General features: G+C 41.1%; 1 protein-coding gene across 1 annotated transcript in view; it reads left to right on the plus strand.

Annotated features, from left to right (window-relative positions):
• Nucleotides 1-22,433, plus strand: part of kdm6ba (lysine (K)-specific demethylase 6B, a) — a 94,719-nt gene that overhangs the window by 19,729 nt on the left and 52,557 nt on the right. Inside the window, exon 4 of the mRNA XM_069671972.1 lies at nucleotides 16,717-16,781. The gene's annotated coding sequence lies outside the window, so the exon portion shown is untranslated. The remainder of the gene's footprint in view (nucleotides 1-16,716; nucleotides 16,782-22,433) is intronic.

The raw sequence follows: 22,433 nt of genomic DNA on the forward strand, positions 1-22,433 counted from the left end.
TCCCAAATGAGTCATAGCAAAGAAATAAATCTAAGTTGAATTGCAAGCAGATGAAACGGGATTAAATACTCCAACTCTGGCTCGCTGCATATGTTATGATGAAACCATTATTATCACAAATGCAACAGCATATGAATACCAAAATTAGTCAATACAACTGTGGAGGAAAAAGTGTTCCTATAACATCAAAGCCACACACATCTGCAATAGGTATCAATGGCAAAAATGTACCTCACTCACACATGAAAATAGAGGTAAACTAGTTATTTTGAGAAACCACACATAATGACTTGGTCTTGAAGTGAGTAAAGCTGGAAAGTAATGTCACTTTGTAGCAAGTAGTGTAGTGTGGGGGAATATACCTTTTATTAAGATGAACATTTGTGAATTCAATTTAGAGTACACATTTTTTGCATTAACTGAGAGAAAAATTTAATTCCAAGTTCACTGTGTTGAAAAAACACTCCCACCACAAGGTTAATTTATTAGCTATTGTTTATTTAAAGCTTTAAAGCTTTTGGTAATAAATTGAGAAACAACATTTACCTAAGCAACCTCTACCTGTGGACAAAGATGAAATATGAAAACGTATTTCTTTTCCTTGATAGAATAATCCCAGGGTATGCCACCATTATAAAATTTTCGATGGGCTGTTTTCAAATGTTAGTGTTCTTCTTTTGTTCCGTAAGGCTCTTTGCCTCCTGAACTCCTTACAGTAATTTTAACAGAAACAGCTTTCACACTGTTTTGTTTTATAATCTCTCCTTTTGTCTGCCTCAATACTCTTTTCAATCTTTCCATCTCTGTTCTGTCCCTAGGAGTTGACCCTCGGCCATTGACCTCATCAATAAAGGGCTCATTTGGGGGAAGGGCAGGGTCAGGTTTGTGAGTGTGTGTGTGTGTGCGCGCGTCTGTTTTTGTGCGCATGACCCTAATGAGGCCCATAGCATAGTTCGATTGAAAGAGGGGGAGACAAGCATAGTGGGATTGTATGGGCCCCCCCATCTTCCGCCATCTTAGGTTTCCATCTATTGACTACTCTGACTGCCCCAGATCTAATGTCTCCTCATGTGCGTGGTTGTGTGTGTGAATGTCTGTGTGTATCTTCTGTCCATTCTCCTCATGGCAATCTTGCAGGTGGACAAGACAATCACTTATTCTCATCTCTGTTTCTCCCTCCTGTTATATGAATCTTTGCCTGTCTGTGTGTGTCTATACTACCCATCCACCCCTCCACCCCTCCCTCCCACTGTTCATCCTCCTCCTTCTCTCCCTCTTCCTGTCTGTGCTCTCTCATCCTTTTATTCTATCCAACTCTCCCTGCCTTCTTCGGTCAGGTGAGAGGGAGGTGAGGCAAGAGAAGTATTCGCCTCACTGTCTGGAGCCAATGTTAACCCTATATCTCAACAGACAGAGACAGAAAGAGGAAGGGTTGGTGGAAACCTGAGCTTTAGGGATTGTAAATTCAACACAGAGGTCATTTCTGTAGACGCTAGATATGAGTGAGCACACACATACACATACCCCTTGCCAAAGTATATGTATACATCTAAAAAACAATCACATTTGAAATGAGTGATGTAATCCCTGTGTAATGTTGCTTAGGCGATTGTGCTGTCCCATCCTCCGGAAACAGAGGCTCTCGGGTTTGTGGATGATTGGCTTGTCCAGGCAGCTGGAAAATGCTGATCCATGCTCCAACACATACAAACACATGTGTACATACAGTACGTGTAATCAACACAGATAAACGAGCTGCAGGATAGATGGGTTAAGGAAAATGGGGAAATTGGGGATATTCATAATAAAGGGTAGAAACAAACAAAGCAACAAAGAGGAGAACATGCAGGTTTTTTCATTTTGGAAACATATGATCTCAGTTTTGTTATATCCTATTATGGCTGTATGGCTGTTGAGGATTATGTTCTATTACATGTTTTCAATCCAACTAAATATGTTCATCTGGGTTTGAATGGATGAAACTGTTGTTTGTTCTTTTGGGGAAAGCTTGTACCGAAAGCTTAAAAAGCAGTCATACTGGTAAATCAACTGAATTATTTAAAACCAGGAAAACAAGAAAGGAGAGACAGCAGAAAGCATTGTGTAGCTCTGAGAAATCCTGAAAAAGAGACTAATGTAAGGGATAAGGTTAGTGAAGCAGTGTTCATTAGGGAGCAGCTCTGGGTCTCTCTGCTCTCTTTACGTTATTTTAATCTAAAATATATTATAATTTCACAGCCTCAGTTGCAGCTGCCGAACTGATCCAAGGAAGAATATTTTCTGGCTTTGACTCAGACACTTCTGCCTTCGCCTTTTTCACTGATGTATAATGTGAACTTGGCCTAGTTTCTCAAAGTTGGCCAAGCCTGTCATGATCCGGGTGATGATTTTTTACTCTATGTCACTGACTGTGGGAGATAGTTACACCAAGAAAGGTAGCAAAACAGCAAAAGATGGGGCATAATTCACTGAATGCAGCCATAACTCTAGAGGATACCTGTTACAGTTTTGACTTCCTATAACATTGGCTAATTTAGTAGCTAGCTAGTCACAATTTAAAGTATACAATTGTGATATTGTGCAGTAGAAACAAAGGAAAAAGCATAGTCTTTTTTTAATCCCTTAGTCATGTGTCTGTATAATCATCTCCAGACCACTCCAGCTCAGGTAAGACTGCAGACAGGTTTGTAGCCCCACAGCCACTGCCAGGGTGAGTCCTCACAAGGCTTAGGGGACCAGATGTGTCAAGTGGTTGAGCTGGAGGCACAATGGGCCCCCTGGCGCCTGTTGAAGTGCCTTAGGAGGGTGGGCTGGACTCAGGCTCTATCAACCCCCCTACCACCCTCAACCCCCTGTCCTTCTTAGGCCGGGGCTTTTCCTGGGCAGCGTGGCACAGTGTGTGGCCTGGCTCTGTGCCAGAGCAGCCAGCCTGCCTGCCTCTGCCAGCCTCCCTCCCCTGAGACCAAAGACAAAGCTGGGACACAGCCAGACACTTCACACTCTGTGTTTATCTCTCCATCATTCCCCTCCTCTCTCCAGGCTGGCTTTCTTTTTCTTCTCACTTATTGGGGGTCATTGTGTCCCTCTTTTTTCTTCACTCCATCCCATCTCCTTTTCCTGGTCCCTTTTTTACTTTTCCTTTAGTTAGACCCTAAAAACATCTATGTTATCTCATATGTTCACACACGCACACACACACACAAAGTTATTGTTCCTTTCATCTGTATAGATATGAAGGCTCAATTGCCTATACACACACATTCCCAAAAATGTTTACATATGTCAGCCATCCATCTATGAGCAGCATACTCAAAAACTCTCCCACACGACTTTCAACCCACTTTACACACACTCCCATTCAGTTGCTGTTCAAGCCTTCACACACAGATGTACTGTTACAGCTCTCCCATATAAACACACATATAGCCCAACTCGGCACATCCCCTTCCCACACCCACACATACACCTCCTCCCCTCTCTCTGTGGTGTGTGTGTGTGTGTGTGTGTGTGTTTGTTACAGTGTGTCTGTCGTCCTGTCACTGTGTGTGGGCTCCACATCAAACCAGCTGCCTAACCAATAAAGGCTAGTGCTAGCCACCAGGCTCAGACCGGCTAGCATACATCACTCACTGAGGGTGTGTGAGTCTGTGTGTGCTCCATCCTCCACAACCACCCACGGTGCTGCCGCTAACAACTCCAATACTTCTGGGAGACGAGTGGTTCTTTCTCTTTGTCAGTCTTCCCTCACATAACACTTATTTTCTACTCTCATTTATTTGCCCTCTAATTTGCACACTGACTTTTTCTCCCTTCCTCTTTCTTCAACCCTGAACCTTTTTTCATCTTTCATTTGTTTACTATTATTTCCATTATTCTCTCTTTCCCTCTTTTCTATCACCTTCTCATTACCATTCTGTCTGTCACTCTGCCAGTCTCGTTATGACTCCCATCCACAAACTTCACACCTCATATGCAAGAACAATACACACACACACAAGCCAGCGTGCAAGTGTGCACATACAGTTAAATCACACAGCATACAGTCTTTCTCTCTACATTTCAAGAAAATAAATTATATGTTTTTTGCAATGTTGTGCATTAAAGGCTCATATGTTTCTGATTAACCTTTGCTCTGTTTAGGCAACTGAAATGTAAAATCCATCCATCTGGCCGCAGTATATTTTCTTAAGGTTAAAGTGTTTTCTTCAACTATAACTTCATATTTTTAAGACAGGAATTAATTTCTAAAATTTCCTTAAAGAACAAACTGTTATCTATTTATTCACATATTACAAGCTTACATTAACATAGCTTTTCATAGTGTTATCATTGTACTTGTGTGTGTTGAATATAGTGCTAGCCCTCCATGGGCAAGGTCAAACTGTGCTTTCTTACTGAGATGTAGCCGATGTCAAAATTGGGAGGGGGGTTGCATCAAACAAAAAACTTCTATACAAACAACCCAGCATGCCCACCTCATGCAGCAAAAAGTTGAACGAGAAGTAGGAGGAGGAGGGACTCTGTGTATGTCACCCATCATCCTTAAATGAAATTAATATCAAATCTCATCCTCTCAGTGACAGAAGGCTATTTCTACAGCCTTCAAGTATGATGGTTTGAACAGCTAAAAACACTTTTTCCTTAAAAAGACTTAGGCAAATGACACATTTTAACCTCTGCCTTTTAAGCATACCTCAACCTTAAGTGTAACTTTAATGATTCTACTCTATTTCAGATTTTTTTATGAAGGCAATGAAACACCACTGCCTCTTGTTTTCCTTAATGGGAGTTTGATAGAAATAAATTCAAAACAAAAACAGGTAAAAGGAGTGTTTTTTGTTTTTTTTAATGCAGGATTTAGGATTTGGCATTTGCTGAACTGGGTCACACACACACAACGCTCCTTTTGTCACAACACACAAATTGGAGCATCCCATCGCTGCTAAGCCTGCATTCCTCACCGTGATCTGATGTCGCCTTCAGAATTGAAGTCCATCCCTCACCATCACCTCTCAACCTTGCTCGCCCCTAATAACCTCTCACCATGGTTCCTAATTAACCGTGACACAGGCTTATTTTACAGTTTTCTTTCAGGACAACTACAACTAAGTATATACATTCATAATATTGTAAATACATAATAATTCCCCTTACTTAAGTACAAGTGTAATAACAGTCAGATAATATTAACCACTTTATTTTGTAAGTAAATCTGCATGTTTTTGGACCGTGGGAGGAAACACACCAAACATACCAATCTCCAGACAGAAAGGTTTAAAACTTCTTGCTATGAGGTAACATAGCTAAACACTGCACCACTGTGCTGCAGAATCATATAGGCTAATGGGGTGGGTTGGGTTAATTAAAGGCCCATGTAGGAACGGGCATTGCAAGGCTATAAATGCTGTAGTGTGTGGCATCGATTGACTTGCTTCATACGTATCCCTATACAAATAAACACAAATTATCAGTTATTGACACATTAACATATATATCTCCAGTTTTATGGTGTTGTGTAAAATCGTGTAACAATTGTAATACATTTAATTCTATGGCTCTGTACACGGACTCTGTTGAGGGTAATGAGGCACATCATATTACATGATTTTGACATTGTCTCTCTTACATCGCTCATTGAATTACTTGACATATCTGGTTCCTTAGACAGCACTGGCTGGGGATCAGTTTTAAAGTTACCCTTCAGACAAAAGAGAGCTTGACTAGAGGGCAGATAAGGGGTCTTTCTCTCTCTCTTTGTCTTTTTTATTTGCATCTCTCACTGAAGGGCATGCTGACCTATTGTGGTCTGATAGTTGCAGTGTTTTGTGTGTGTGTTGGAGGAAGAAGTGTGTGTACAGGGGAGGTAATCTTTTTTAATTCTTTGCAGTGTTTGAAGTTTTCCTTTGGTCTGCTCCAAACTTTAACATCAAACGCTCGGGTCAGCCACCCTCCCTTCATCTCTGCGTCTTCCTCCTCCCATCATCCCCTCCTCCCTGCCTCTGTGACCTGGAGAGACTAGCACAGGAGTGTCCTGCAGATAAAGTAAGGGCAAGTAGGATTAGACATACTGACGCCCTTACACACATGCACACATCCCAGACACGAGAGGGCATAGCCACTTCACAATGTTTGTGCGATGAGTGGAGACAATGGTTGTATGTAGCTGTATGCAGTGAGCAGCTGTTACAAAAAGTTGTTTCATCATCACTCTGTAACCATGTTTGACACACAGGTCTATTTTTACCCGAGAGTAGAACCAACCACCCAGATGACTCACAAGTCACTATAAACCAAACCTATACTTACAAGTGCGACTTAAGGATTTCCACTGAGATGAACATGGTGGTGAAAAACTGTCACACACGTGTCCACTGCCCAAGTAGCAAAGATACTGTATATGGTTGCCTCTGTGTGAATGTGAGTGCGCGCATGTGTGTGTCATGTGCCTCTCAGGCGGACGCTTAACAGCTGCATGTGGTTTGTGCTTGTGTATCTGACAGCGGCTGGCCCCTCTCACTCTGTTTCTCCTGTCTGGACTCATGGTGAGCCCTCCTCCCCATCCGCCAGCTATCAAAGCACTGACCAAATGACAAACACACACAGACACACACAATGCCACATTCACTGCTCATACTACTTCTTTTGTGTCTCAGTCTAAGAGGAGCCAGATGTGAAGTAACACATGCACATGCTTGTGTTCCCCAAACTGGCATGTGCGTGCATTGTTACAGTGTCTTTTTACATTTTATATGTGTGTGTCTGCTTGTTCCTTTGTCTTTTTAGGTTTTCTTTCTTCTTGGGTGTTTCTATACTCGAAAGCTTGCAGCATGTCAGCATACTGTACGTGATCAGGAGCAAAGTTGTATTTGTGTGCGCTATGTGTCTCCTGGTAACGGGGCTTGTTTTGTCTAAACCTTGAGTCTTTTTTCTTTGAGCATGCTGACTCAGCTGATCTTGAGCATTTAATAGGGTGTGTGTTGCAGATCCGGCAGCGTTTAATAGGGTCTGTGCGCTTTCTGGGCTCAGATTCACAGCCCTGTCAGCCAACAAGTCTGTGGACACAGTGAGTGTGTGTACTGTGATACCATTTAACACAAGTCATTACAGTATATGTGTTGGCAGAGGTATCCTCGAAAAGTATGTTCTGTATATATGGCCTTTCTATAGGTAGACTGGAGGGGGGTGTGTGCGTATGTGCCTGTATGTGGGTGCAATAATGTATTGACCTTGTCTCTCACTGCCAGTTCCCAGAAAGTTGATGAATAAATAAAGGTGTGACGCCTCCCCAGCAAGCCTGTCTGCTGCTAGCAAGACAGAATGACACAACTTACACACACACGAAGCTATCTCCAACTCTGTTTGCAGGGCCATATTTGCACTGTAGGATAATGTTGGTTCACTGTGATACTTTGACCCAGAATTCTGCCCTGCATTCATGTACGTTTCTAAATATGTGACTGCTACGCACCTTCAAGATACCTACCTTCCCGGGTGGCCCCTTTGCTTTGAGCCTGTTTTTTTCTTTTATAACTCCCTTGATTGTGTCTCAAAAAGTTTAACACTGTTTATCAACCAATAGAAGGTCTAAACACTGTATAGTCCAGATATGCAATTGTTCAAATTATGTACTGGGTCTTATCATAATAACTACAATAAATAGATGTACAGAAACATTTAAGTTGGGTCATGCAATGACAAAAATTACTTTTTAGCATATGAATAACTTTTGGGGAATTTGGCATACTCTTATCTGCATCCCCCTCCACTCAAAAATTGTATTTGCTTTTTGTTAATCAATTTTAATGTTTGATCTTTACCATATACAATAAGGGATTTGCAGTAGGCCCTTCAGACAGATACATTGCTAGTCACAACACACTGGCTCTTAATTAGGGTGAGAGGGTTTTTCCAAATAGTTTGCAACAACAGGAAATCGAAGATCCATATTGTTACATAAGGTTGTGTTTGTTTTACAGTCAACAGTATATTTTGCATTTAAGGCTTAGACTACTGTAAATCCAACAGACTAAAAACCTGACAGATTTTGATGTGAAATGTTACTTTGTAACTTAAAGGTGCTATATGTAATTTTCAGAAAATCCTCATTCCAAGCGACATGGTCGGCCGTTGAGGGAACTGCAGTCAACATTCTTGTACACGCTCCCGCGGACACCCGCACACACCCGCACACATGAACGAACATCAAGTTTTCACTGAAGAATCGTGTTCACTGGCTGGTATCATGTCGATGAAAATCAACACTGTTTGTCATAATACCTAAGTTAGTATCATGTAAGGTGGTGAAGTTATTTGTCAAGCTAGACTGACAACACTGACATACACACAAAACATTACATAGTATTTTGGTTGTCATAATGTTAGCGAGCATGCTAAGGTTAGCTAACTGGCATTGTGCTTCGTAACCAAACAACAAATTACTCAATTACCAGCCAGATCAGCTCCCGGGAGTCTGCGTGACTTAGCTGATGTTATCTACTTGACGGTGTTTTGCTACGTTGCCTCACTGGCAAATCGTCGGCGATAGCAGACAAGCTAACAGTAGCTTGTTGCCAACAGGTAATGCAATGATATTGTCTAATAGAAAAAAATCGGTAGTTATACACATTTACTTTCTGCTACATAATTTACAAAATCAACACCGTTTGTCATGTTATCTTGCAAAGTTGTTTGTCAAGCTATATAACTGACATACACACTTGGATAGTATTTTGGTAGTCATAACGTTAGCGAGCATCTTAAGGTTAGCCAACTAGCTCTGACATAAATACACTGGATGACTTCGGCATTGTGCTTCGTAACCAAATGGTAAATTACGCCGGCGAACCAGCAAATCATCAGCATTAGCGAATATTAGCCAGGTAGGGCAGGGTGGCCTAAGAAAACTGGGATGAAGTACATGTGTTGTGAGAGAAAAAACGCTGCACCTGGTGAGAGAACACTGCACGCAGGTTTTGTTTCTATGACAACAATAAGTTGTGGGTCTGTTTTGATCCCCAAAAGTTTTCCCCCTGAAGTCGATCACATTCCTGTTTGGTTAGATGGGCTTCACTAGATAAAACAAATTTTAGTTTTTATTCTTGTGTGTCGTTTTTGTTGGTGTTGTTGTGCGTGCTGTTGTTTGTTGGCATCCATGTCCATTTCACAGCTTGCGTTGTCTCATGTTGCACACTGTTGACTGTAGTGGCGTAGAATAAGCTCTTGGCAGAGGTACTCGCGAACGCGCAGATACCTTACATCCTCTTGTTTTGCGGAAAAACCGGCCCGAGTGCTTTACATAAAAATCAGCCCACAGGCTGTTAGAGGCAATGGAGGAAGTTGGGGAAGGTCGCATCAGGTCTTATGATATTTGATTGATGAATATATTTAAAATCTTACATATAGCCCCTTGAACATTACAATGATAAACAGAGGCACAAATGACATGCATCCATATTAAGTTATATTTAACACCAGATCATAATTGATTGTGGAACAAAAACATATTACACACACACACTCAGTAAGCATCTACATACCATCCACTAGGGATGCAGAAATTCAGCATTTTCTCTAACCAATCACTTGTCCCATTGCTTAAACAATTACACGAGCACTCACTTTGACCATACATTTACCTTTTTAGCTGTGTGTGTGTGTGTGTGTGTGCGTGTGTTTCTGTGAGTATTAGAGAGCGTGCATCAGAATGAGCGTACATGATGGAGAGCTTGTTGTCGGTCTCCTGTTCTTTTTCTAAAAATGATATTTATTTTTAAAACACAGAAAGCGACAAGCATGATAACTTTTTAAATAACAATTATAGGCCTACATGACACAGGGGACAAAGTTGGATAAAATGTATTAAAAAATATAGGACTACAACACGATTATTGATTAGGTTTTTTTGTAACCGATTATGATTTATTTGGCTCGTACTTGTTTACCCGAGTATTCGTTTGCATCCCTACTATCCGCTATACTGCCTGTGTCATGCCTACCATGCCGTCACAAACTACAGTTCTTCTGACTCGTGCTTGCTAGTGCTCTCTATACAAACACACACACACACACACAAACAAACACATTGAGCAAAGTGGTTGGAGTGCCAGACCACTGGTGAGGTCATTGGGCTTAGAACTCCGGGGGGGTCAAAGGTCAGGCCAGACAGTCAGGCCCCTGGCCAAAGCAGGAGTCCAAGCAACAAGGCCAACGAGAGGGAGGTGAAGTTTACAAAGGCTTGCTTGAAGAAATAAATGTAAGCAGTAAGAGTCAAAACATCTTTACACACACACACACACACATCATCATCATTTTAAACCATTATGCAACACTTGCTCCAGCATATTTAACACAGTTGTGGGATTTTCCTTCTCAGTCTGAAGTGCTTTTTGTTTCCTCGCACTGAATTGTATGCATCCCATCCTCTAATTAGTGAAATAAAAAGCATTATTCACTGAACAACATCATCCACCATAAATCTTTATAATCACATGACATGTCATGATCCGCTAAGTGACAAAACCGACAAAAAAAGTAATGATCGAAAAGGAAGCATGCCTTTATTTAATTTCATATTTCTTTAATTTTTGAAAATAGTTTGAATCATATTGTAAAGTTAAAAATCTATGTAAAGTAAAGTGTAAAGTATAAATGCTCATTTCCAAATAGGCCCTATACTCAAACATAGTTTTTTTGCTTCCATCATGGCTCATTTTTGGAATCTTTTTACCTGTAATTTAATTGATGGAATGTCTGGTCACTGGCTTTTTTTCCTCCTTTGTCTGCATTACATCTCGGTCAGGACCTGGGCGATGAGTAAAGTCACTGCCACAGCTCTCATTAAGACAACTATAACTCATAATAATGGCTGTCGTGAAAGGAGCTGTGGCCTTATTAGAAGGCATCAATCACAAGGTGGAAGGTTGCTCTTTTCTCCTGTGTATTTATGGCTGCTATCACATAATTAAAGCACATACACTACAATACAATACATCCCAACAAAGACATTTACTTTTAAGTTATGCTTTTACTTTTTATTTCAGCCAGCACGCACACACACACACACACACACACGCACACACACACACACACACACACAACCACATAAAAATATAATGATTTCACCTGTTGGAGCTCAGGTTTGTATGTTGTTGCATGTATCAAAGCCAAGCAGACTGCCAAGTTCTCACATGCACTTTCCTCCTTAGTTGTACTGATAATTTTACTAGTCCTTGCCATGTTTAATTCATTTTAATTATACTACACAGACAATGTTATTATATAGGACATAACAGAAGTTAGGAATTAAATGAAACTATAAAAAGATGACTGCCCAAATAATATGTGGTATATACACACATTAAAGAGAGATTTCACATGAAAATCTATTTTCCATCAGAATCACACTAATTATGATTTCTGAAGTAAGTGCAGGAAGGAGGGAGGGGCTTTGAAAAGGGATTTAGTTTATGCAATTTGGTAGTGTTGCACGGGTACCTTTAAGATTTGATATCTTACACTCTGTCCAGAGAAGTGTTTAAATATGTTTAAATCTAACTAGGAGCATTTTCAGTACTTCAGTCTTCCCCTTTATGACCTTGATAATTTATTCATTTGGTGGGGATTGTAGTGGCATATCCAAAATCATTTTTGCAGTGGTAGGTGAAATCCGGTCTATGCAAAGACAATTTCATCGCATTTTATTTTTCATACAAAAATCAAAAATATGGTGGTTTATGGGCTGTTTGATGTTAACAATAAGGTTCAGAAACAGCGTAAAGAGAGCAGTTTTAAACATTCTCCACAGAAGAAGAAAAAAGAAGTCTGCGCATGTGCAGGAATGCAGCTCTGACTACAAAGGCAAAACGGTACTTTGATGCTGACGTAGTTCAGTAATACCTGACGGGAAGACGAGTCTTAAGAGACTTCGTTGGCTGACATTGATGAGTGCTGGCCTTAAATGCAGCTCTTGTAAGACCAAATCCATATACACTTGTGTTGGCAATACATTTTTTAGTTGATGCCTGTGATGCAATGCTCATTTATATATTTTAGCTGCTAAATATAGATGGATGAAATAAAGATGCAACTTGAAAATCACCATTAATATGTGAATGTGTGATGAATCTTGTGACAGAAGCAGGTTTGCGGGTGAAATCTGGTCTAAACATAAACGTTTAGTCAACGTCTTCAAATAGTCGGTGAAAAAACTTTTGAACCAGTTTTGAACGTCTTGGTAGCCATAGTCGTCTTTTAAACATCCTTTCAACGGAATAAAGTGCACTGGTTGTTATTGGGATTTGAGCTTTGACTGATTAACCTCACTCTACTGGCAGCCGGACCAGACTGGTGTGTCAAAGTAGCCCTTTCTCTCCCTGGCTTGCATACTTTGTCAGCAGTATATTGTCTCTCATCTTTTCTTCATTGATTATTTAGGGATCAGATTGTGGTATTAGTCACATGTCCTCAATCATGTTCCTCTGTCAGAGAAAATAGACCTGGAAAGAGCTACACACATAGACGGATTACCGCATGGGCAAAGTGGGCGTGTGCCCTGGGCCCCAGAGCCAATAGGGGCACTTGGCCTTCAGAGTTGTTGTTTTTTTTTGGTACAATTTAAAATATTGGAATGAATGTGGTTTTGAAAATGTAGTATGATATAAAATAATTTGAATGTTTTAGAAATTATAAGATTAAATCAGTAATGTGTGATGACACAATGACGTAAGTACCTACGCTGGGGGCCAAACATACAGCTCGTTTTCAAAATGAAAGCGGGTGCTCAGTGGATCAGCTAAACGAAAACAAAGGAAAGTAAAAGAAGCCAAAGATGCCGCTTTGGTGCAGCAAATTCCATCCATCTCAACCTTTTTTGAGCTTGCTGTCTCTCCCATAATATGTATATTGTCCTGTACATGGCAGGTGCCAAACAAAACAGACCTAAAATGACAGTAATTTTGTGTGGTTGTGTGTTGCCCGGTGTTGTCATGTGCGGAATGGGAAGACCGCCTTTGCGCGCGCATTGTTTGCGTGTGTTGGCAGGGGCCTGTGGCAAGTTTGTGTCCAGGGCCTGTTGTCATGATAAACCCTCTATGGCTACACATTCACATTTTATACAATGTCTAATTTATCTATTCAGTTATTCTGAGAAATCGAGTGGAAGACAGGTGCAGAGTGAAGTCAGAGAAGAAAACCAATCCAACTTAGCAAGGCAGAATGACAACGAGGGACTAAAGAGAGGGAGCAGATTGGAGAAGAGACAAAGAGAGAGAAATTGAGCATAAAACAGAGATGAGAGCATATTGGGGGGGGGGGGGAGAACTAATTAAAGAAAGTAGAGTTTTAGTTGGGTGTTGATTCCACAAGGAGAAATGGTCCCACGTGTGTGAGATGAGGGAAAACAAAGAAGATGAGGGAAGGGGTAGGAAACTAGGTCCCCATACACCATATGTTCTCTATCTTCCCCTCTCTCTTCTCTCTCTCTGTCATTCTCTTTCATTTCAGGCTTTGCAATAGCTCCTTGAGACAAGCTGATTTTGGATTGCTTTTCTTCTCTTTGCACATTTTCCTTGCCATTCTGTCAGCTATTGCAGTGTACTACAGGTTAAGTAAGGTGACAGTGGGCGGTTGTGTGAGACGGAGTGATTATGGGGTTGTTTGAATTTGCTTTTGTCTGCACCACTGAGGGCTCAATAGCTTCTATGATTTGTCCTCACAATCCAAGGTGTGTTTATTGGATATTTCTGTTTGCTGTTCCCTCTATAGATATGGATTTCAGTATTTGTCTTGCACATTTCTCTTGTATTTTTTTATTGTTTAACTTGAAGTTCATTTCTCTGTATGCATTAGGTAGGACTGCAGCTTTGTACAGCAGGTTTGTCAGTAAGTAAGTTCCACGTAGCAGGTTGTGCTTTGACCTACAGGTTTGCAAGTGCAGTATGAGCCCACATATAGTTCTATATGCATTGACTGCAGTACAGCAACAAACCACAGCTGTTAAATAACATATCATTTAAAAAAAATCAACTAAACTCACTCATCTTAGCCTAAACGCAGCCCCACTCTAACACCCCCAACCCGCCCCCATAACGGATCTCTCCACCCTGTCATGAAATGCAAGCTGCTCCCACTGTACATTCCACTCAGAGGAATGAGCCAACTCCCCTGTAAATTAGAGGGCAAGGGGCTAGTCATTGTTTTCTGCCAAACAAAAGCAGTTAGAAAACAGGAGAGGAGCAGCTTCCAACTGGTGGTTAGTTGGCCTTACCAGCCGCAGGCCTGGAGGGAAGATGTTGACGCTTGCTGTGTCACCAGGTTGGAGTGCCTCAAGGCTCCGGCCTGAGGCCTGTCTTTGGTCTGTTTTTTCTTTTTTTCTGTTCTGACTGTGTGTATGATTGTGTGCCCATGTGTGGGCCCTCAGGCTGTTGTCAGGCAGATCACAGGAGCTATTGTGAGTTAGCCTGGCTGTCTGTTTCTACCTACATGCTTCTGTTCTCTAAAGAAAGAGGAAGAAATTAGGTGAGGGAGAGGAGGGAGACAGGAGGAGGAAATAGGGAGATTATAATAGAGGGATAGAGTGAGCGCATTCCACTACGTGCACAAAACATGTCCACAGAGGGAACTGCAAGCATAGCAAGATTCACAGACATCCAACTTTTAAAGACAAGGTTCCGCACTTCTCCTCCTCCACACCCCCATCTTTGGGTCTAGAGAGGTTAAAGTGAATGGATAATCTGTGGAGGAATTCCAAAAGACTGGAATTATCCTAACAGGAAAATGATAGATGATGGAATATTGAAGTGTTCACCTGAAATGATTGCTTTGGTATTTAGGCTTTGGGGTTTGAATTATTGACAGCATGACCAATCTCAGTCGAAAATAAGGAGACAAACGAGACATCAGCCGAAACAGGATTTCCTGGATCTTCTTTGAGACATTAGCAGTATATATTTCTGGCCTGCACTTACTTGTATCCTGTTGCAGAGTGATATTTCTGAGGATAGAGGATACCTGAGGTTTTATGAATTTTTTTTGGGAAAAATCATTGGAAATTGGAAACAGGTTTTCAACTGTTGGCCAGACATAATGAATGATTTGACATCATGATGGGCTCTGGTGCATTGTGATTTCACAATGCATAGATGAAGAAAATAATGAGCTAATTAATTGATGATGAAAATAATCCTTAGTTATGTGAAACCAAAATTAGATCAATAAACCCCTTTATTAAAAAACAACTGTATATTCTAGTTATACATCATGTATTTGAAAAAAATATTAATAAATTATTGTTTTTCATAATATGTTGTATCTACCTAGTCATGCAACATTCCAACAATCTCTTTGAAATTAACTTGACTCCCTGTGTGGCACAGAAAACGGTGTTCTATATGTGGCTGCAGCATGGTGTTTGGAATACTGTTATCTGTGTACGGCTGTGTTCTTGTAAACAAACTGCATGTTTAGGGCTTAGCTCTTCCTGTCCTACTTAACTGGTCGATAAACAGGCTCTAGCTTTTAATTATGGTGATGTCTGATATTGCGCTGTCTTACATCATGCTTGTATCTTGTTTATGTGTTTTGTTTAGCCATGTGTTATTTGTGCGTGTCGATCACAATTTCGTGTATGCGATTTGGATGTCTGAATATAATGTCTTATCTAGTTGTTGTTATCACTATGTCTCTTTGTGTTTGGTCAGTACATTGGGTTCTGTGTGTGTGTGTGTGTGTGTGTGTGTGTGTGTGTATAAATGTCTTTTTTGCATATGTATGCAGGGAATATTACATCACATACTGTGTATTTTTCTAAATGCCACTGCATATTTTCTGGAATATTGTCTTTGCCGTTGTTAAATATTTTTACAGTTGTCCTGTGTTTCTGTGTGTATTTGTTCTTGTGTGCCATCTTTTTCATCAAGATCACTCATTTTTACTGTCACGGTATGAGTTTTAAACAAAAAGGTATACAATGGTTAAGAGTTGAATTAACTTAGGCAAAAAATGCAAAAACTAAATCTTGAATCCAACAAAAGACAAAACGGAAAACCAAATGGTAGAACAAAAAGTCTTACAGTCTAGGTAAAAGAATAATCCAAAGGAAAAACCAGAAACACACAGGAGCAACAACAGGGAGCCACAAGGAAACAGGAAAATCCACAAAAGACAATGGGACTTGGGAACAGGCTGACAAAAGTCCACAGGTAACACGACAATGAACCAGCAACGAGACAGGGGAGCACAAAGACTAAATAAACTTAGGAGGTGAGGCTAATCAGACACAGGTGAGGTGGGAAACACACAAAGGCAGGAAGTGGATATCACAAGAGACAAGATGTCAAAGTAAAACAGGAAAAGCCTAAAGCATGAAATACAAATTAAATGCAGAACTAAAGTAGACAAAATAATGACAAGAACATGGAATAAACAAAGCAGAAAACTAAATAATAAGAACTCATGAGATAAAGTGACCCAAAAAAAAAACTGGTAATAGCATCCTTTGCCTTTTTCAAGAGCTCTCGCTACCTATTTTTGTCTGAGGAATTGGAGCCATTTTTGCTTCCATATCAGTTATAGTCATTTTTACTTTATGTAATCTTGGCTGACTGTTTGTTGTGTGTTTTAGTACAGCCTAGCAATACTCCTTTCAATCTATATTTGCAAATGTCACTTATAAATGTTGTGTGAATGACTTCTTTTATGTGTGGAATGCTTGCTTTTCAGGTCCAGGCAATACCTGCCCACCATTTACAGTCAGCACACGCCCAGAGTGTGCTCAGCAGTGGCAGGTAGGTGTGTGTGTGTGTGTGTGTGTGTGTGTGTGTGTGTGTGTGTGTGTGTGTGTGTGTGTGTGTGTGTGTCTGCGTGCGTGTGTGTGTGTGTGTGTGTGTGTGTGTGTGTATTTCGAACATAATAGATTATCGATGCACTGCTGAGTTAGTTGGCTACAGCAGACAGTGGAAATGGGTCTGGACTCCCCTGAGGAAACAAGATTTCTCCACTACACACACAAACACACACCTACAGTAGCTGCAAACACCGGCATCATGTGACTTCATAGTAAAAGAGCTCTCATGCACAGGACTTTAAAGCCCAATTTGCACACTCACAAACACACTCGTACACAATTACACACACCACACACCTGCTGGGTCCTTAGAGAAGGCTGAGCTCAATTCTGTCTGTATCTGAAGATGAGAAGAGGTGAGACAGGAAGGAGGGAGAGGAGGAGGAGGGATTAGAGGAGAGAAAGAATAGAGGAGGTGGAGGTCAAGAAAGAGAGATGGGCAGAGGGGTAGAGGACAAAGAAAGAGAGCATCTTAAGGGTAAGAGTCGGGGCAGGGACATAGAGTAATCGTCAACTCTGCATACGCCCACCTCTCCTCTCTACTTCTCTCCCACTCTCCTTTGTGAACAGATGGGTGGAGGTATCGGATTGTGATGAAAGCCAAAACAGAAAAAAGGGACAGACATACATAAAGTAGATATACACCAGCTGTAACATATGGCTTCATGCACACACACTTTCTCTCCACCAGACACATACAATACTTTGCATTTCTTGTTGCTGTCTGTCTCCACATTCTCCTCTACTATCATATGTGTCTGTTTTGTATATTGTGATCATGGACTAGACAGGTCAGACAGGTTCTACAATCTCAGAAAATGTTCTCTACTCACATAGCACAATAAATCTGAACTGAGACCCATGATGTTGATATCTTCCTCACAAGAGAGGCAAACAGAGGGGGGGAAAGGCTCCAGGCAAATGATGAATCAGATGAATAGTGGGAAAAGGGAGATAAGGGAGGATGAAGAAAAAGGAGGATGAGAGGAAGTGAAAAAAGAAGGCATCAAACCTGCGAGCCCTGTGGGGTTTCACTTACAGAGGGTGGAGGGCAAATGGAGGCACAGTGCAGAATTCAAATGTGTCTGTGTCAGTGGGTTCACAGGCAATCCATGATATGTCCATCGCACATCACACTCAACACTGCTGATTCCTGAAGTGATGAAATCTGTGTTTTATGGTGTTACCATTTTAAAGCAACAGCAGTGACTTTTCTGCGTTGGCAACCTCAAATGACACAGGATAGGTAACAGTTTGTAATTTAAGAACTTCACAGCCTTGACATATTGACATAGAAATTTGCACACAGTATACTTATTTATACCAAGCAAGCTTATACCAGCTTTCTCTTTGCCACTGGATAGCAGAGGCATCAGATGGATTGTTAGACAAAGGGAGTATATTCCAAGATTTCTGTTTTACAAATAGTTAAACACAGTTGCTTTAATACATGATAATACCTTCCTAAATTTCATGAGTTGTTGGGCCCTGTTCATCAAACAATTTGAGCCAATTTCTTGCCTGGATGTAGTTTCACATTCATCTATCCATTTTCTCCTGCTTATCTGGGGCATGTTGCACTGGCAATGGGCTAAGTAAGTTAATACAGAAAACCCTATCCCTAGAATCCTTTTTCAGCTCCTTCCAATGTAAAGAAGCAGGTCAACACAGAATTACCTCCGCATGTCATGGGGAAACTCATTTCATTGCTTGTGTTGCCAATAACCCTGTGCGGGCAAAGAGGGTTATTGGGTTCATTGTTCCAAAGTAAGGACAGAATCTGGATTGTCCTTTCTGTGTCTGAGGTTTGAAAATACATTGGAGCCTTCTTTCCAGCACCATGTAATAAAGCTTCCCTGCAATGCTAATCAGTGTGACACCCTGATAATTGGAGCCATCCTCTGCTCCCTTTTTAAAATTCGGAACCATCAACCCAATCTATCACTCCCCACCTGGCGCCTTGCCACTAAGGGGCATCATGACTACCTATGCAACCACTTGTCAAGAATATGGGCAAGTCTGGGTCTTCAGACTATACCTATCCACAGAGGACATGTTGGTTGGATTTAGGAGTTCCTTAAAGGGCTCTCTTCACAGCACAACAAAATCAAAAAGCCTGAGCAAATCCTGTTCTTTACTCCTGAGATGTGAAACATTTTGTCAGAACATTCTTAATAGCCAGGTTCTTCCCCAAAAACCAAAGCCAGAGCCTGCCTTTGCTCCCATTAGCTGTCTGCTGCTTCAGGAGACAACTGAACTAACAAAGTTGGAGAGGCCTCCTTCTTCAGCCTGAGAGCTTCCTTCACCGCTGGTGTTCACCAGCATTTCTTAGGTTGCCGCCACTTGCACAGACAACCCTTTGGTTGCAGCTTTTAGAAGCTGCCTTCATAATGGAGGCTTTGAACAAGAATTTGACTTCCCCAACCTCCACCAAGGTGCAATAGGAATTTTCCTGGAGGTTGAAGTTCAAGACCTCACAGACAGGGGCCTCAGTCAGACATTCCAAGTTCAACTTTACTACTTGCTTGGGTTTACCCGGTCTGCCCAGCAGCCTCCCCCATCATCTGATACAAATCACCACAAAGTGGTCAACAGCTCTGTGCCTGTCTTCACTTGATAGTCCATATGGCTACAGATGATAACACCATGAAGTCTATTATCTGCCTTTGGCGTAGGGTACTATTGTATCCAGTACACTTTTGAACAACCCTTTGCTTGAATATGGTGTTTATTATGGCCAATCAAGGTCGAGCACACAAGTTAAAAAACAAAGCAGCTCTCACGTTCAAATCAGGAAGATGTATTGTGAACCACAGATCGGAAGCAAATACTATTGCACTCAAAATTTGCGTGTGTGTGTAAAAGAAAATGTCCACACAGACGTCTCTATTGGACACATGCAACTTTACTTACATTCAAACTCATACAAACAAATTCCAGCTGTATTCTGACACATTTGCAGCTTCACATACCTATTAAATACATTTATTACAGACTAAAGTGCTTTAATCTCTTATCTTCATGCTGAAAAGAAAATAGTTTGATATTTGATGGAGAGAGAAAAGAGGGAGACAGGGCATTGGAAGAGATGGTGCCTAAACCAGTATTAATTGAAGACAGCTGTACCTTGTTAAACATTAATTGGCAATTAATCCACACACCCCTCCCCCTCCCCCAAGTAGAATAGAATTGAAATGAATATATATTTTAAAAGAGAAAGAGAGAGAGTGGGGAATAAAGTAAATTATTCGCAGAAGCACAAGGAGAGCCTGTTCTAGCTCAGCCTCCCTCTTTACTTTTCTCTCCCTCTCTGTGTTCCTTTCAGCTCATTAATCTTGTTTTCTGCCTTTATCTCCGCTTCCATTCCCTCATCTGTCTGTAGTCCACTCAGAGATAGAGAGAGGAGTGAAAGAGAGATGTCACAACAGGAAAGAAGTGCTAGAGGGTGAAGGAGGGATGGAGGAGGAAGGAGAGGCCCTGATGCTCCTGCATGAAGGGAATCATTAAGAACAGGAATATCACTGTGACTTGGGCTAATTCTAAAATTTCAGCTAACATGGAAAAATAACGTGCATCAACACAGGGGTTTCAAGTTGTAAAGATCTTCATCCTACACAATTTGAAAACTGCTTATTATGTTATTCTTTGGCCAATTTGGATTTCAACATGCAAGTCTGTTGATCACAGCCAAGAAGTACTGAACAGAAAGCCAAATTGCTCTGCTAAGTTACAGCAGGTTAAACTTAAGCTGTATCTGTTTCTGCTCTTTACAGTCAGCAAAATTTTCTGTACTATATATATTATGAATTTAACATAGCTGAACGTACAATTTAGTTTTTAAATTCATAGCAGCACACACTCTTGACAGTCTCCCCTTTAAGGTATATTCAAGGTGTCGCATTTGACTGTACAATTGAAAGGTGGGCAAAATAGTTCACAGGAAGGAGAGCCACCTGACCAATCCCTTTGTGAAATGGCATCCTTGTTGAATTTTTTTTTGAAAAAGTAAATAACCCCCCAGCATTCTTGCCAATCCCAATATCAAAATAGGCTAAGTATTTATGTGTTTGTACATATGAATTTCACCAACTACTGTGGATTTACAGTCAGAGCAACCTGTGAAAGTCCACACGTAGTTTTTGTTCCAAGTGTTTGAAGACTTTGTGTGTACAGAAAACCCAGTCTGTCCTGCAGATCCAGTGTGTCTGGCTGCTCTGCCCAGTGCTGCAGGCTCTTATATAACAGTAATGATTACAGCAACAAGGGTAACCTGCAATGCACTCACTGACACACATTCTTCCTCTCCCTCTTTTCCTCAGTGTGGCACTATCTCTTCATCCCTGCTCGCACTTGTTTCCTCTCATCCAAATCTCAGCTATTCCTATCTCGCTCAATTAAACGCTCTCTTAAACTCTTTGTTTCCCTCAGTCTTTCTCATTATCCGCCACTACTTCCTCTCCGTTAGCGCTCTTTATCTGTATCATTTTGGCTGCATTCCAAAATTCCAAGCTATTGCTCATCCTCTCTCCCCTTCTTCTACTTTTTCTCTCTTTTACACTGTCTTCTCTATCAGTCACAATCTATCTGCCCTTGCCTCTTTTTCTCTCTCCGCCTGGGCTCCAGCTCAAATATTAAAAATGCTATTGCATAATGGCTAGGGGCCAAATCAGCAAAGCGATAAATCAATACAGTGAGAAAATTATGTAACGTGCCACCATATCGACTGGCCTTCTCTCCTCCTCTTCCACCCTCCCTAGGTGGTTTTCTCCTCTGCTGCTTACACTCTGTCTGAGACTCACTGTGTTTTACTTCCCTTTGTTTACTTTTTGCCCTCATTTAAATTTACTTATTTACAATTTTAAGACTTATTTACAGCGTGACTTCTGGGTTAGTTTTGAGGAGAAAGCTTCTTCTATACGTTCACGCTTAGGTTTAAACCAAGAAGAGCTCCAGGCCCCTTTTAAACTGTTGACTGTTGACTGTTGAAGGCAGGACTTCTATATAAAAGATACTGAGGCAGAATGGTGGGGTGAAGTTGTTCCGCCATTAAGCCAGCAGTGGAGGTAGTAACATAGGCGTAACAGAGGCGAAACATCTGTGTAAATGAGGAAGCAGTGAGCAGGAAACAGCACTGTGTGTGTGTGTGTGTGTGTGTGTGTGTGTGTGTGTGTGTGTTTGAGATGTTGGTGCTCTTTTTTTGCACATGATGCCTCTTTTGCTCCCACAACGTCAGAAAGCTTTGTAAATCCCACACTGGGACGGCAATATTACACCCTTGAGTGGTTCAGTTTAAAAGTACAAAGGTGTAATGGCGGAGCTTTGTTACAGCGCTGTTGCAGAAACTCTGTTAGAAAACGTCTGCCTTCAAACAATTATTTTAATAAATTGTTTTGTCTTTTTATTGGGACATACTCCTTGACATAAGCACTGGCTTTGGACTGGGTCTGGTGTGAATGTATGGAGAGCTCTATTCATCAGGGGGTGTTAAGGAGCCCTTACATAATATACATGACCTAGAGTAGCTGTATGGAAGAAGCAAATGTTAGTTGAATCGAACATTAAACAGACTTTACCCTGCCAGCACCCTATGGTA

This window comes from Semicossyphus pulcher, unplaced genomic scaffold (genome assembly GCF_022749685.1).
Source record: "Semicossyphus pulcher isolate SPU_LCO1_2020_fin unplaced genomic scaffold, fSemPul1.0.p SCAF_21, whole genome shotgun sequence".
Classification (NCBI taxonomy): Eukaryota; Metazoa; Chordata; class Actinopteri; order Labriformes; family Labridae; genus Semicossyphus; species Semicossyphus pulcher.